Source organism: Tamandua tetradactyla, chromosome 1 (genome assembly GCF_023851605.1).
Source record: "Tamandua tetradactyla isolate mTamTet1 chromosome 1, mTamTet1.pri, whole genome shotgun sequence".
Taxonomy (NCBI): Eukaryota; Metazoa; Chordata; class Mammalia; order Pilosa; family Myrmecophagidae; genus Tamandua; species Tamandua tetradactyla.
This window is the reverse complement of record NC_135327.1, coordinates 58,554,698-58,572,551: the sequence shown is the minus strand read 5'-3', so window position 1 is coordinate 58,572,551 and position 17,854 is coordinate 58,554,698.

Here is a 17,854-nt window from a genome sequence, read left to right as displayed (position 1 = left end):
CCCCTTCTGCCTGGTTTCCACCATGGGAGGTGGTGCCGGGGACGACTGCGGGGAGCCCCCCCCCCAACCTCCAGCAACATCTCAAGGGCCTTGGGTGTGCCGGGATGGTTGGGAGGGTCCTTGCCGTCATGGTTTCTTACCTGAAAATGCAGGAGATCTTCTCTTTCAGGCTCAGGGCTTAGGCTCAGCTGCACATCTGGGAAGTGACAGTGCAGCGGGGCTGAGAGCAGGGCTTGAGGGAGCACAGCCAGCCAATCCCGGGTCCGCCTGACCGCCCCGGGCCCTCGTGTGACCTCCCAGCCTCCCCTTCCTCAGCTGTGGGCAGGTGAGAGCGCTCGCCCTGGGGAGCCCTGGGCTCAGGCCTGCAGGCACAGCGCAGAGGCCCAGGCCCGGCCCAGGACAGCCACAGCCCGTGGCAAGCGCCTGGCGGTGACCGCAGCCCCCGAGTGGTGAGCGCGGGAAGCTGGTGTGGGAGCCGCCTTCTGGAGCAGCGGCCTCGCCTGGGGATGTCTGCTTGGCTCACGCAGGCGGACGGATACTTCTGTTGGGGGCTACGAGGCCAGCCTAGGAGCACACCCCAGCGTGTGGGCCTCCCCATTGCAACCCATGGGGCTACGTGCTTGAACCCTCCAGGGCTTCCCGCCCTCCCTGCCACTGGCATCCGGGGCTGGGAGGAGGAGGGTGACTGCCCCATGCACAGTAGGATGTTGGCAGTGACCTGGTCTCTGCCCACCAGATGCCGGGAACGCTGTCCCCCCCACCCCAGTTGTGATGATCTAAAATGTCCCCAGGCGTCGCCACGTGACCTCTGGAGGGCTGGATGGCCGCTGAGGACACTCAGCATTCACCTTTACGGCGGCGGTGCCGGGGGATCCCTGCTTTCCCCGCTCTGTAGAACTGGGTCTCGGCACAGTTAACCGTATCACCCAGAGTCAGGGACTCGGGGTTTGGGGAGTGCCGTGTCCACGCCTCACTGACCTCCCGATCTGGGCAAATTCAGAGGGGTTAGGCAAGACCCCTGCCCACCCTCCCCTCCCTGTTTCTTCTTCCCGCTCTGCACTTAGCTCCCTGCTGCAGGAGGCAGTCTCCTCGTGTTCCGGTGAGTGCCTGTATTGACTGCTGTTCGCCCCGAAGCCTACACAGAGATGCAGCAGCGCCGAGCTGGGGCCTCCCCACCTGCACTGTGGGTTTGGGTTCAGGGCCCCCGGGAGCCGGGGAAGGGAGCACAAGGGGAAGTTGAGGCCATACCATCCCGGTCGGCTCCTCACAGCTTTCCCAATGCTGGTCCCATCTGGATCTGCTTTTAATTCCATTTCAGTCTGGGGGCCAAAGTAAAACATTTTGCTTCCCTAAAAATAACTAAGGCTTGGTAATACTGAAAAGAGCCATTTGCATGTTTACTCTTGGAACCACATGGAAATTAAAGTTCTATCAATTATAACACAGAAACTCTCCTTGAATGTAAACACCCACATGCAATTTACTCTGTTTGAATGTGTGTACACAGAACTGATACCAAACAGTATTAAATGATCATTAGTAACAAACCACCAAGACTTTCTGGTTGGTGCCTCTTTAGGCTGAGGATGCTGCGGAACTGTCAAAATATCTGGCACTGTTTCTTGTGCTAATTTTCCCTGTGGTTTCTGGATATGTGCTGTGCTGTTAAAGCTGTTGCTGGCCATGGAGTGGAGTGCCAAGCTAGGGGTGGGGGGGTCATGTACCCCGCCTCCACTACAGTGACGCAGGGTAAATCAGTGAAGGAGCCCCTACCCCTGCCCTCCAGGCAGAGGAGAGTGGACAAAGCGCGGGAATGGGAGGCACTTGCCTCGGGAAGCTTCAGGCCTTCCTCCCCTAGTGTTTCCTTCCACTTCTGGAACTGCTCCGCCAACATCCTGCACACATCCCCAGGTCAGGTGCGTTCTGTCTCTGTCCCCAGGGACTCTGATGATGTCTTGGAATTCACTTTTGTCCCATATATGATATTTACTGGTTTTGGTATTTTACTCCCAGCTGCACCTACAGCATGCGATCTGATGTAGGGTCAGTATTCTTCACGCAAGCATGCATTCATTCACTCATTCATTAATACATTGGTCATTCATTCATCCATTCATTCGTTCAACCAATGCTTTGGAACACCTGTTATTGATCTGCCTTGTCCCTCATTCATGAAAATGGAAATCTAATGATTCTGACAGTCAGTAAGCAAATGGAAAGTGAATGTATTTGTGAAGTGTGCCCTGAACTAGGAGAAAGGGGTGCAGCAGGACCGGCTCCCTTTGAGGGGTGGGGCTCAGCTGCCTAACTTGGGAGGGGTGGTGCTGGCCTCAGAGCCGCAGACTTCATTCCAGGCTGCAGGACCTGCTGGCAGCATGAGTGGCTTCTTTAGCCCTGGGGGCCTGCACGGCTAGAGGAGCTCTGTATACTCCATCTCTTTTAATTGCCATCACTGAAATTAGGGATTTTTCCATCCTCTAATTAGGTAAGAGAGCTCGAGGAAGTTACAGAAATCCAGTGAGCATGTAGGAGCTGAGGTCTCAAACCAGAACTGTCTCATTCTGAAGTCTGAGCTTGGTGGGGCAGGAGACCTGAGGGCTTGACCCAGATTTCTCCTTGAAAACTGCAGCATCCTGTGATGTCCTGGGATGAAGAAACGGACTGCATGCCATGCCCACGTGCCCTCTGGTGCAGCCCACCATGTCCACTGGCAAGAGGGGAGAAGAGGTTTTCCAGTGTGAATTGTGGTCTTGATCTTCTCATGTGTCATATGGGGCTGTGATATCACCGCATGGAATTTGTTTGCAGATTCAACGGGATAATGATTCCTGGAGTCACACCCAAGCTAGGGTACAGGGTGCTGCTTCCGAAGGCCGCTGTCTTGTTTTCGTTTGGCCACCTCTAGAGGGACCCGCTCCTCTTGTGCAGACCGCCCGTGGGCTTAAATAAACCTCAGCTTCTCCAGGTGACGGCACGAACCTTGTCCACCTCTTCCCTCTCGGCACCTGAGATGCCCCTGTCCTGCCTTCAGAGGCCACCTTCCTTTCTTTGAGCATTATTTTGATAACAACACAAAAACAATAAAAAGGCCCTTCCCGACAGGCAGTTCCCTTGTTTATTGATTTGCCCTGCCAGGTTCTTTTAGGAAGACATGCATTTTATGATAAAATTTCAGTCTTGCCTTTTATGACACTAAATAATGCATTGTGCTTTCGGAGTGTTTCAGTGTCCATGGGGCAGCCTGGCCCCAGGAGACATTTCCTCCAAATTGCACACTTGCAGAATCACGGTCAAAGTTCTCTCCATCGACGCTGGTACCACGAGACGGCCGGCTGGAAACCACTGTCTCTAATTGGCAATTAAATTCTTCATTGTGCTTTTTTATATTATATTTCCTCTTGGCGTAAGGGTCCCTGTCAGTGGATGAAAGAATGGCCGGTGCCTTGACCAGAAATTCCCACACTATGGCACCCTTGAAATCCCCCTCCCTGCCGTGCGAGAACCTACAAGAGCTCCTGTTGTCCTTGAAGTCAAATCACGACTGAGAAGATGAGCGCACATCCACACGGTGGTGCAGGGCACTGGGTGTTTTTGGTTTCGTCACCCCGAGCCCGAGCAATACCGCAGACCCACATCCCGTCTCCACTGTTTCCTGGGGCTTTGAGTTCCTTGACTTGGAGGCAAGGACAGCCAGCTTCCAGCTCCATTGGAAAGTAGCAGAGTTTGACAGCATTCGAGGAGATGGCCTGCCCCTTGGGATGCATGCAGAAGCACTTTCGGGGAGTGGCGGCTTTGGGGTGGGAACCAGGCCGCTCTGGAAGGGGTGACAGCGGAGGATGAGCGGGGAATAGGAAAAACTGGATTGGACAGCTTTGCTGAGCCCCCTTCCACGCGAGTGCATTCACATTTACCATGAGGGATCATAAAGCCTAAATTCATCTCCATTAAGGCCAAACACTAGGGCCAGAGGGGCGGGTTTGCCTCATTAGTGTCCGGCTGGGAGTTGCTGTGCTCCCACCGCATGCTCAGGCTCCTGCAGAGTCGTGGCTACAGCCTCACCCAAAGCAAGGGAGACCGCCCGGGCCCCACTGCATGGTGGGGTCTGCACGGAGCTGAGCAGTCTCCCGAGGACGCGGCTGCTTTGTCCTTAAGTGGAAAATGCAAGTTTTCTGGCAATAATTGCAAACTTTAGTGACTCCCTGGATGAACCAATTGCTTCCTGTGGCAGTAAAATGAACAATTCATTGTAGATTATTTAAAAGCAAATCACTTTAAGCGTAAGAAATAAAAAGACAAATTGGCAATTGAGTTTTGTGGGAGAATGTAAGAGGGTGATTTGCATTGGCAGGTATCAGTGAAGGACTTAAATGTAGGAGGGAAAAAAAAAACCAAAATGGGGTCAGCCTTACACACTGTCATTTCAGAATTTCCGAACAAAGCCCTGGCAGGCAGTCATGTCCAGGTGCAGGGTTTCTGTGCAGAGCTCTTTGCACCTCTGTTTGCCGCCGAGAGAGTGACCAGGCTTTGTAATGAAGAATTAGCCCACCAGGGCCGGGACGGCATTGTCAGCAATGTAACTGATTTTTATACTACGCTTTTTAATGGGACAAATATTGATGTTGTCCAGAATAAGTCTTTCTTGGATTACATCCAGTTCCCCAGAGTCCCCATGATGGAGTCTGTGGCTCTGTTAGTTCCAATTTTGCAGGGTGAGCCCGAGAAGCAATTGCCTCTTTAAATTGCCTGGGTCCTCCTGGGACCCAGCACAGCACGCCGGAGCGTTGCTGGAAAAGATTCACACAGAGCCATGCCCTTACCTTGGTAAAGCCTCTTTTCTAGAATATTCTCCCATATGGAAAGGAGGCTTTGGCAATCTCTTTGATGGAATTCCTACCAATCTCACTCACAGGTTGGGTGGGGGCGTGAACATATAAAGAATCATCCCTGAAGCTGGTAATTCTGCAACCTTCCAAGCAGCCAGCAAGGCACTAAACCCCCTCCTGCCTCTTCTTATTTCCTTCTTTCTTAAACAAACCTTTAAAAAAATATCATCTATAGCCCATGTATCCTGCTTGGTGTGGAGGTTGAGCCATGTGCTCCAACCTCCTAGAGTTTATGGTTGAGTGGGAGAGATGCAATTATTTTCTCTCCACCACCTTTGGGTTCTTTTCCCAAATGGGAATGCAGCAGACAGACCTAGAAGAGGGCTGAGACATCTGCTTTGCAGCGGGCTGGCCAGTTTACTCTAAGGGTGGCAAGAGCCCAGTCGGGGCCTTTCCACATTGAGAAGGGCATTTTAATGCCCTCCGCCCCCCACCAAACCCTGAACTGATGCATAAAACTGTAAATACCGTGTCCCAAATGGATACTACCATCACTGTGCTGGGAGATATCATCAGAGCTCCTGGCATAAAGAGGGTTCAGTCAATATTTGGGGCAGCTGAATTAACTGGTAGCTGGGTGTCTCCTGCAGGACTTCTCAGGGCCTTGCTCAAGCTTGCACGTGCAGTGCAGGTCTCCATTGATGGCACAATCGTGAAGGAATCATAAACAAATATACATACGTATTGTGCCAGGGCCTGGGTGTTTTCCATGCTGTTACAAAGATTGCTGGCTGCCTGACCCAAACTCCACTGTCTCTTCCTTGAAGTAATAACACTGTAATTTTTTTAATTGAGCAAATTGCCCCCTGTAATACAAGACCATCTTTCTCAAACTCCCACAACTTGAAATGTGCCATGTGACTAAGTCTCGCCCAATGAGATGCCTTGAGGCTGCTGTCTTTTTGCCCTTCCTCCTTCTTCCTGTCTGCAAAGGAGATCTGATGGCTGGGACTCCAGCAGCCTTCTTGGACTTTGAGGTAAATCATGTGTTATGGTGGATCTTTTAGTTTGTAAGCTGCTGGAATGCAATAGACCAGAAGTGGAACAGCTTTTAAAAAAGGAATTTATTAAGTTGCAAGTTTACAGTTCTAAGACCATGAAATGTCCAAATTAAGGCACCAATAAGAGGTTACCATCACTCAAAAAAGGCTGATGCTATCCAGAACCCCTCTGTCAGCAAGGAAGGTACATGGCTGTCATCTGCTGGGGTCTCTGGCTTCAGGACATCTCTCTCAGCTGGGATGGCACATAGTGACATCTGCTAGCTTTCTCTCCTTGTTTCATAAGGCTTCCCTGGGGGTGTTTTCCTTCTTCATCTCCAAAGGTCTTTGGCTGTGTGGGCTCTGTTAGCTCTGAGCTTTTTCCAAAATGGCTCCCTTTTAAAGGGCTCCAGTGAGCATTCCCACCTTGAATAGGTAGAAACACATCTCCATGAAAACCACCTAATCAAAAAGCTACCATTGACAACTGGGTGGGTCACATCTCCTTGGAAACAATAAAAAATATCCCACTCAGCAGTATTAAATGAGAATTAAAGAGCATGGTTGTTCTGGGGTACATGACAGCTTCAAACCAGCACAGTGGCCAACCAGAAAGACGGACACCTGGACCTTTGATGAACTTCAAGAGAAGTTCAGTGTAGCTGAGTGACAGAGAGCTGGGCAGTGTGGTGGGAGATGGGGTTAGAAGCTGGCCAGCAGAGACAAGACTAAACTCATTTACTGAGGGGTAGGATGTGGCCAATCCAAGCACAGGCATGGGGGCAGGAGTGGGTGGGAGGAGGCCCCTGCTGGGGCTATCCTTTGGTTGCTGGAGCGTCAGAAGGTCCGGGGAGACCCATGTGCTGGGGAAGGGGGTTGAACAGTGGCTTTTCACCAACCCATGTGGTTGTGCTAAGCACACACAATGCATGAAGGGGCCATACCGGGCAGGGGCTCCCAGGCGCCTTGCCCAAGGATACCTGCTTCTACCTGCCCTAATTCCTCAAAGGATTTTGTGAAATCCCTTTATGACACCCAAAGAATCAGGGCTAAGCCATGTTCTGGGCACTTGGAAACACTTAGACCAGGGGAGGGTCCTTTAAATGCCCAGCCATGTGATTTGCAGTGGCAGAGGAGGGCAGCAGTGCTGGAGCAGCTCCCCGGAGCTGGGTCTGCATGGAAGCTGCTCCTGGGTGCTTTGCTTCCTCCAGGTCTTCTCACCTCTCAGGCCTTGCAGGAGGGAGCCTTTTGATCCCATCAGTGGGTGAGGGTCACGCGGAAGGGAGGGGGAGCCAGGCTGCCTGGGGTCCTTCCAGCATCCGGCCGTCAGGGAGCTTGTATTGGGTGCAAACTCCATGAATCCCTTGTCAGCCTCAGCATGGCCTAGCAGTGAAACTTTCCAAAGGAAGAGAAATGGGGTATCCTGGACAGGGTCCTCTTTTTCATTATGGGGTGACCTAACATGCAGTCTCCAAAGGAGCATCTACTTTGTTTTCAAATGCAAATAAATAAATAAATAAAACCAAATGCTTTTATTGGACGGGGTGGATTGCAGAGCGAGCAGGATAACACAGGTCTCTTTGAACCAGTTTTACGATAAAGCTTCACTTCTCAGCAGCTGCCCCGCCCTCCATCCCTGGAATCTCGGGGAGATAGCGGTTTCTCCCTGACATTGTCCAATTGTAGTGGTCTGTGGGGTGCTGGTCAGTCTCAAGACAAAGCCAGCAGCCTGAGGCAGCCAATGGTCGGCACGCTCACTGCTGGACTGAGGGGCCGAACTTAAAGGCATGCAAGGGGAACTCGACCAACACGTGTGCAGTGAATGAATGCAACTGATACATGCAGAGAATGTAGGTAGTGAATGCACAGGAGGTGCTGGCCGTCAACACCTGCTCGCTGCCTGTGCCTGTGCCACGATTACTTTATACGGTGGACACCCACCTCCGCCGCTAATAGCAGCACCACCAACTTAGGGTGTGATCTGCAGGCCACTCCCCCTCCTCCACTTCTGAAAGGACTTGAGCAGAGAGCAAAATGGAACAGAAGCTGCCAGGGGAGGCAGGAGGAGAGGAGGCACATGGCCACCTGATCTCAACAGATGACTACTGCGAGAACAAAAGTGCCCCAAGTCTTCTGGCAGCTACCATACATATAGTTTTTGTTTTCAGACATGAGGAAGCATTTGTGGAGACTAAGTATTCCAGGGAACTAAACTCAAACAAGATGGGTTTCTTCTGTTTGCACAGGGTTAGTACAGTATTGAAAAACCAGCATTGCTGATGGCAGCATCTGGCTACAGGATGACACCAGAAATAACAGCTCAGCCCCACACATCTGGAAGGAGCCTGCCCAGAAGTGGTCCATGCGTTTCAAAAGTAGTTTTGTCAGCTTTATGCACAGCAGTAGGTACTTCTGGTGCCTGAAACAGGACTTGGCATTTGCTAGGTAGCCAGTAAATATTTATCAAATGAATAAAAATCAATAGATCCATAATAACAAGGGGTGAGTCCCGTGGCTTTCAGAGCTTACCACAGGGCTTTGTCCAGAGTGGATGGTCAGTAAATATGTAATGATGGGTGTAATTAATTAATATGGATAATGCTAGTGGCTGTGACCCATTGAGAGAAAATTCTGTTCCAGTCCTGGTCCTAAGTGCCTGTGCTAGTTTGAAATTGTTATGTACCCAGAAATCCATGCTCCTCTAATCCTGATTCAAGACTGTAGGGTGGAAACCTCTGATTAGATAGTTTCTACAGAAACTGACCCATTCAATTGTGAGTGTGATCTTTTGATTAGATGGAGAAGTGACTCTACCCATTCAAGGTGGATCTTGATTAGTTTACTAGAGTCCTTTAAAAGAGGAAACATCTTGGAGAAAGCTCAGAGGCGACAGCAAAGCAGATATCTGGAGATGCTTGGAGTGCCAACAAAGAGAGCTGATGCGTAGACAGGGACATTTGGAGGTGCGGAGCCCAGCAGACATCCCCATGTGCCTTCCTGTGAGATGCTAAGCAAGCCAGAACCCAAAGCGGTGTCCCAGAGGAGCTGACTGAAGGACCCAGACTCATAGAGAAGGAACCACTTGTGTCAGAAGCTGAAAGCAATGGAACCAGGAACAAGAACTGGCAGATGACAGCCACATGCCTTCCTATGTGACAGACATTGACCTTTCTTGAATCAACGTGTCTTTCCCTGGATGTCTTAGTCCGGAGATTTTTTTTTTTTTAATTTTTTTTATTAATCAAAAAAAAAGAAAAGAAATTAACACAACATTTAGAAATCATTCCATTCTACAAATGCACTCAGTAATTCTTAGTATCATCACATAGATGTATGATCATCATTTCTTAGTACATTTGCATCGATTTAGGAAAAGAACTAGCAAAACAGCAGAAAAAGATATAGAATGTTAATATAGAGAAGAGAATTAAAATAATAATACTAATAAAATATATAAATATATAAAAAGGAAAAAGAAAAAAAACAAAAGAAAAAGATACAAACACACAAACAAACAAACAAAAAACCATATTTCAGGTGCAGCTTCATTCAGTGTTCCAACCTAGTTACATTACACTTAGGTATTATTGTGCTGTCCATTTTTGAGTTTTTGTATCTAGTCCTGTTGCACAGTCTGTATCCCTTCAGCTCCAGTTACCCATTATCTTACCCTGTTTCTAACTCCTGTTGGTCTCTGTTACCAATGATATATTCCAAGCTGATTCTCGAATGTCGGTTCACATCAGTGGGACCTTACAGTATTTGTCCTTTAGTTTTGGGCTAGACTCACTCAGCATAATGTTCTCTAGGTCCATCCATGTTATTACATGCTTCATAAGTTTAGTCTGTCTTAAAGCTGCATAATATTCCATCGTAGGTATACGCCACAGTTTGTTTAGCCACTCGTCTGTTGATGAACATTTTGACTGTTTCCATCTCTTTGCAATTGTAGATAATGCTGCTATAAACACTGGTGTGCAAATGTCCGTCTGTGTCTTTGCCCTTAAGTCCTTTGAGTAGATACCTAGCAGTGGTATTGCTGGGTCGTAATCCATTCTGCCATTCTATGTCTTTTGATTGGGAAATTCAGTCCATTAACTTTTAGTATTATTACTGTTTGGATAATATTTTCCTCTACCATTTTGGCTTTTGTATTGTATATATCATATCTGATTTTCCTTCTTTCTACACTTTACTCCATACCTCTCTCTTCTGTCTTTTCGTATCTGACTCTAGTGCTCCCTTTAGTATTTCTTGCAGAGCTGGTCTCTTGGTCACAAATTCTCTCAGCGACTTTTTGTCTATAAATGTTTTAATTTCTCCTTCATTTTTGAAGGACAATTTTGCTGGTATAGGAGTCTTGGTTGGCAGTTTTTCTCTTTTAGTAATTTAAATATATCATCCCACTGTCTTCTAGCTTCCATGGTTTCTGCTGAGAAATCTACACATAGTCTTATGGGTTTCCCTTGTATGTGACAGATTGTTTTTCTCTTGCTGCTTTCAAGATCCTCTCTTTCTCTTTGACCTCTGACATTCTAACTAGTAAGTGTCTTGGAGAACGCCTATTTGGGTCTATTCTCTTTGGGGTGCGCTGCAATTCTTGGATCTGCAAATTTAGGTCTTTCATAAGAGTTGGGAAATTTTCAGTGATAATTACTTCCATTAGTTTTTCTCCTCCTTTTCCCTTCTCTTCTCCTTCTGGGACACCCACAACACGTATATTTGTGCGCTTCATATTGTCATTCAGTTCCCTGATCCCCTGCTCAAGTTTTTCCATTCTTTTCCCTATAGTTTCTGTTTCTTTTTGGGATTCAGATGTTCCATCCTCCAGTTCACTAATTGTAGCTTCTGTCTCTTTAGATCTACCATTGTAGGTATCCATTGTTTTTTCCATTTTTTCTTCTTTGTCCTTCACTCCCATAAGTTCTGTGATTTGTTTTTTCAGATTTTCTATTTCTTCTTTTTGTTCAGCCCATGTCTTCTTCATGTCCTCCCTCAATTTATTGATTTGGTTTTTGAAGAGGTTTTCCATTTCTGTTCGTATATTCAGCATTAGTTGTCTCAGCTCCTGTATCTCATTTGAACTATTGGTTTGTTCCTTTGACTGGGCCATATCTTCAATTTTCCGAGCATCATCCATTATCTTCTGCTGGTGTCTGGGCATTTGATCAGGTTTCCCTGGGTGTGGGACCCAGCTGGTTGAAAGGTTTTTCTGTGAAATCTCTGGGCTCTGTTTTTCTTTTCCTGCCCAGTAGGTGGTGCTCGTGGTGCTCGTCTGCACGGCAGTCGGCCGGGAAACCGCGCGTGGAGGCGGGGGTCGCTGGCCGCCCCGGCTTGGGAGAGTGCCGGTCCTAATTGCCCAGCTGGCCCGAAATGCCAAGCGTGACGGGAGGGCCCCGCTATCCAACGTTCCCAGTCAGACCAGGGAGCCACGTGCGTGGAGGGGACCCCAGTCGCCAGCCGCCCGGCTGGGAAAATGCGCACCCCTCGGGTATCTCACCGCAGCAGATTCTCCCTGCCCGTTCAGCTGTTCCAGAATGGGGTACGCTGTCTTTTTGGTCTCTATCGTGACTCCGGGAGCTGTTTCGTATTGTTTCTGTTTCTTTAGTTGCTTTTCTGGAGGAGGAACTAAGACCCGCGCGTCTTACTAAGCCGCCATCTTCTCCGGAAGTCGATCCAGTTCGGAGATTTTTATGACCTTAGAGCTGTAACCTTGTAACTTAATAAATTCCCCTTTTAAAAGCCATTCCGTTTCTGGTATATTGGATTCCAGCAGCTTTAGCAAACAAAAAACAGTGTCCTATGCGATCTCCCAACAACACTGAGAGTCAGGTCCTGTTCTGGATGACAGAGCTAAGGTGTGTGAGAGGGCATGTATGTGTGAGTTTGTGCAAACCCAAATGTGCAGTGATCTTTAAAACAGATGCACAGTAAATGCATGCTGAGTGGACCGGCCATTTGCTCAGCAGTTGGACCACTTCCGCACTGCATCATTCCATCCTGAAGATGCTAGGGCCAAGCAGCCCTCCTTAGGCAGGGGGTGCCCACCTAGTTGGGGTGAACTGTGCTGCCTGGCAGGGCAATGACACCTGTGGATGCTGGCTGACAGCCCTGCTGCCTCGTGGTACATTCCCGCGTGTCTTACACGCCTGCCACCAGCATGCAGGGCTGCCGCCAGCTGGGTGATGGTGATGACAGGAAGGATTCTTTTCAGGATAGGTCGAGGCTGCAACGTGCTCAGCACCCGGGGTTGGTGTGGCAGGGACGACCCAGTGCAGAGATATTGAAGCCTGGCTGGCTCTGCCTGGCTGGGCTAAGGCTCGCGCTGAGCCAGGCGGAGGCAGCTGTTGTCATCACCCCCTTCGTCTCTATGTGTGTATATACATTTTATAATTTTGGACTCCAGGTTTGCTTTATCGACCTGGCGCTTGCCAAGCAGCAAGGAATATGTACATACAGATGTGCTGGTTCAGTGAGGGATCTCATTGTCGGGGAATAAATTAACTCTGCTTTGGCCCCGTTCCCGGCCAGGTTTCAATAAACAGTCTTGTGCTCCAATTCCCAGGTCTTCAATGGACAATTCAAAGCTGGAGCTCCGCGAGGGGCTTACAGTCCTGTCGGTGCCTGGGTGGCAACAATCCCTCTGGACTATGGGAGGCATGAGTCCAGGCTTTTCCTAGTCACGGCTGGAGGAAGGGCAGTGGGCTTGAGGCTTGTACTGCTGGAGGGGTGAAGGCTCCTCCTGTGGGGGGCCAAGGGTCTGTGGACAGCGGGGAAATGACTGGCTGCTGGGGAACACCTGGGGGAAGGGCTGGGTTTACACTGTGAGGCCCTGAAGGTCAAAGGCAGACTTTGGGAATATTCCCCCGGACTCTTCAGGGTGGCCGCTGGTCAGCCAGAGGCCACCTCACGGTGTCCTGTGTTGGTGAGGATCAGTAGGTGGCAGCCACATGGCCTGTGTTCTCCTGACCCCTCAGGCTTGGAATGCTCCATTCCATGGTTCTTACAAAAAACCAAAGATAGCACATCCAGTGAAAAGTGCATTTTGGACCAAGCAGGCAGTCTGGCATTTTTTCAGATTGGGGAGGGGATTGTGAGTCATGGGAATGCGGTAGGGGTTGTCACTGTGCACGCCCAGCCTCATGATTTCCATTAGCTTGCTGCAGCCGCAGGCCGAGCCACGGCGCCAGGGCACCCTGGGGACCCTGGGGTTCCTGGAAGACTGGCAGCCTGTCCACCATGTGTCAAAGGTGGACTGGATGGCTGGTGGTTCCCAGTGGCAGCAAGGCCCAGGTGGGGTGTCAGCTCTGCACAAGAGAGGGCAGAGGAGTCAGTGGTACAAGATTTACCCTGGACGTTGGGTTTGGACTCCAGCTTCACAAGCTCTGTGACTTGGGACAGGTCTCCTGCCCTCTCTGTGTCCCAGATCCTCTCTGTCTGAAAGGGGGGCGGGGCAACACGCACATCACCTGGCTGCCAGAGGATGAAATGCATTCATGTGAGCACTTAGAGTGGCACCTGGTATGGAGCAGGCTGCGTGCACTCATCTGTCATTATCCCCGTGTTGAAGCTGCTGTGGCTGACAAACAGTCATGCAGGACTCTTTTTTAAGTTGTTTGCTTTCCTGAGAAAGAGGAAAACAAAATTGACTCAAGCATTCAGAGGAAACAGCCTTACCGGTACCCGTGGTCAGCAACATTGGGGTTAATAATCATGTTTAGAGTGAAGCTTCAGATATACATGAGTGCACATGCACTTATCCTGAGTGCACGTGTGTCTGTGGGTGTGCATGCATGTGTGAGTGTCTGAGTGTTTAAGTGCTTGCATGCGTGTCTGTGTGTGCATGTGTGTGTGAGTGTGTGTATAAGTGCATGCATGCATGTCTGTGGGTATGTATCTCTGTGTGCATGCATGTGTGTGTATATGTGAGTGCATGCATGTATGCATGTCTCTGTGAATATATCTGTGTGCATGTGTGTTTAATGCATCATGCATGCATGTGTCTGTTTTTGTATAAGTGCATGCATGCATGTGAATGTCTGTAGGCATGTTTCTGTGTGTGCATGTGTGTGAGTGTGTGTATAAATGTATGCATGCACGTGTGTGGGGGAGTTGTGTATAAGCGTGTGCATGCATGCATGTGAATGTCTGTGGGTGGGTGTCTGTGTCTCTGTGTGCATGTGTGTGAGTATAAAGTGCTTGCATACATGCATGCATGTGGATATCTGTGGGTGGGTGTCTCTCTGTGTCTCTGTGTGCATGTGTGTGACTGTGTTTAACTGTGTGCATGCATGAGTATGTCTGTGTGTAAGGGTTGTGTATAAGTGTGTGCATGCGCATGAATGTCTGTGGGTGTGTGTCTGGATGTGTCTCTGTGTGCATGTGTGTGTCTGTGGTCTATGTCTATGTGTCTGTGGGTGTGTCTCTGTGCATGGTGGGGACTCTTTCCCCTCTTCCATATCAAGCAGAACATGCAGTGTTGTGTAAGGTGCCTGCTGTGTGGTGCTGGGAGACCCGAGTCCCAGGGTTGGCTGTGCCGCTTGTTGTCTGTTATACTTGCATCCATTCCACACCTCAGAGTCTTGTGTTCCTTGTGTGTGAATTGGAGAGATGTGGTTGAGCCAGTGGTGCCCAAATACAGCTGTGCCAGATTCCCTGTGGAGGTTTTTGGCATTTGGACTCCTGGGATCCACCTCTGGGAAATCTGGAAGAGTTGTCTGGGGCTGGGATTAGGAACCACTGGATTAACAAGGTCATGGAAACTCTCCAGCAACAGCATTTTGTGACAGCAATTCTGGAACCCCAAGCTGGAAGGGTAACAGCTGGTGCTCTCCAAGCACTCATCCTGAGCCCAGTGCTCTTCCCAAGGAGGCTAATTTTATCTGCACCAGAACCTGGGATGCAGGTTCCTCTACTGTCCCTGCTTTGCGTGTGAATAGGAGACTGGGGCTTGCAGAGATTAGTTCTGTGTATTTGGCCAAGGGGATCAGACCATGCCCTGCCCAAGGCACCCTGGGTCTGGGATCTCCTGGGAAGACACATGCTGCTGGCAGAGAACAGCCCAGTGAGTCTGACCTCAGTGGATGGAGGACATTAGGCCAGTGGCTTTCAGTCTGGGCTCACCTTTCAACCAGTGATAGAGCTTTAAACAAAACACAAATGCTGCTACCCAGAGCCTGACCCAGACAACAAAGTCGGAGCCAGGCCTGCTGATCTGGAGATGTGCTTTGTGGAGTGTCCCCAGGCTGGGCAGTGCTGGAAAATCATACCCAAACATGCAGAAAAGTGACACAGCAGGTAGCTGTGTCAAAGCTAAAATCGGTCTGTAGGAAAGAAAATATACCTCTGTGAATCTGCAAATGACTCCTGCCTTACCTGGGTTAAAGCACATGAGTGTTTTGGTTATCAAAGGGTTAAAACAACATCTATTTTCAGAAAGCCACTTAGAGCTCTTCACATCTTGACTTAAAACTTTTAATATTTTCTGTAAGCAAAACTCTGAAATGCAACTCTGTAGGTAAAAAACTGAAATGAAAACGTACTGAATGCCTTTACAGAGAAGCATTTTGCTGGTCTGTGAATGGGGGGTACAACCATTTGATTTCATTTTCAAACACAATTAAATAAGTCATGGTTCTGAGAGACAGCTGAGGAAGGACTCAGGGAGCTTGAAGATAAAGTCAATAGAAACTTACCCAACTGAAATGCAAAGAAAAAAATAACAATAGACAAAAACAAAGAATAGAATGTCCAAGAACTGTGGGGAAATTTTTAAAAAGTATAATGTTTATGTTCTTGGAGTACCAGAAAGAGAAGAAAGAGTAAATGGAGCAGAAGAAATATTTAAAGTAAAATGCGTGAGAACATTCCAAAGTTGATGACAGACACCCAACCCCAGATCCAGAAAGTGCCGAGAATGCCAAATGCAAATCAGAAACCTCCACCTGGAGCGTGTGTTTAAATGGCACAAAATATAAAATAAAGTCTTGAAAGAAGCCAGAGGAAGAAAATCTGCTTTATCTATTGAGGACAAGGATAAGAATTGCATTGGATGTTTAGTCAGAAAGGAATTCTATGAACAAGTCTAGGTTCAGAAATTTCATAACCTGGACGAAATGGACCAATTCCTTGAAAGACACAAATGATCGAAACCACACAAGGATAACAGGTAATTTGAGTAGTTTTATATTTATATTAAAGAATTTGAATACATCAGTAATAACCTTCCAAAAAAGTGAACACTGGGCCCAGATACTTTCATTGGCTCTACCAAATATTTAAGGAATTATCTGGATTGGGAATTAGGGCAATGCCCTCCTCACAGAATGAGTTAGGAAGTGCTTGCTGTTTCAGGAAGATTGGGAGAATGGTTTCATTCATTCATCTGAAGCCCAAATCCTACAACAGGCTCTAACGCCCTCCTCCTGGGACGCCCACAGCACCCCCCCCCCACCCTGCCGTGGTGATCCCACTCCCTTGTAGCCAACTTGTAGCCCACACGGGGGTGGCCCTGGGGGTCGCTGGCCCAATGGAGGCCGCAGAAGGGAGCCATGGCCACTGTTTCCCTCTCCAGGGGCAACTGCTCGGCCCAAAGCAGCAATGCCCTAAGGGTTCCTCGTGAATGTCCAAGAAGCTTGATCAGCTCCTGCAGCGTGGCCCGCGGGGGAAGGGAGAGAAGATTATTGGGGTGGGAGGAAGAGGTGATAAGAGAGAGGGGGAGAGGCTGACAGAGGCAGAGGCATGAAGGGAGGAGTGGAGATAGAGGCAAAGGGGAGGAAGGAGGGTGAAGCGGGGACAGAGAGATGGGGAAGGAGAGGGCTGAGAAAGGAAGGGAAGGAGGGAGGTGAGGATGAAGGGAGAGGTGGTAGAGAGAGAATAGATAAGGCGAGAGAAAATACGGGTGAGAAGGAGAAGAGGTAAAGGAAGAGGGTGAGAGGGAGACAGAGCACATGCATTCTCAGAATCCTGGGAAAGGAAAAGGGGCTAAGGGCAGGGGTGCCGGAACCTCCAGGGATGCAGGGAGCCCTTGCCTGGGTTTCCCCACCTGGGCCAGCCTTCCCAGGCTTGGCCGAGTGCCCGCTACGGCAGCCAGCGAAGACTCTCCTTGCTTGACTTCAGTACCAAGCAACAGGAGAGCAGCCTCCAAATGGCTGAGACCGAGCCTGGTGAAGTCTCTTCAACATTAAGGTTCGTAACTAGTCCCCCCTTGTGGAGCAGTTTTCATGTCACTGTCACAGTTGTGCAAATAGTCGTGTCTTTGAGAATGGAAACCCTGGAAACCTTTTGCAGAATGAGGAAAACGCAGTCCTTTCCCAACTTGTTGCATCTGTGTTGACTCAATCATTAAGTCTCACAATTAATCCATCTTCTGAGCAAACATTTTGAACCTGCTGGAAATGTTTGTACGCTGTTAGGAGCAGGAATTATGTATCTACTGAGCTGCTGGTTGTGCTACTTTTAATACAAAAGGAAAACAGTCAATCAATGTGCGTTCAATAAACCCTTCTTGTCAACGAGAGACTTCCCACTTTCAAAAGAGCCTCACAGCTGGCTCTGATACCCCCAAACCCTTTGAAAGCTGCAAATTCATGAAGCCCAAAATAAGAGTCTGAACATGAACTGCCTTACCCAAGGTGTGAAACACTTAGCACTAAACAAATCCTCTTTCTCATAACTGTTACCACAAACAATGTGATTAAATATAACAAGGAATATATAAAGAACTGGAGGAAAGCCAGGCAAGGAACAGACAGATTTGGTTAATACAAAACACTTATATTCCACTCAAGCCCGTTCCACTGAAACAGTTACCCTCAAATTCTGAGTGCAAGCTTGCTCCTCATGCTTGAATTGAGGTGACAATGGATGTATTTTGATGGGTGGATTTACAAAGGGAACATCTAAGCATGCGTCGCCTTTGGTGTGGAAATAAGAGTGGGCACAGGAGACAGGGATATCACACTGGCTTCCAGTGATCTGATTTGTGGACTC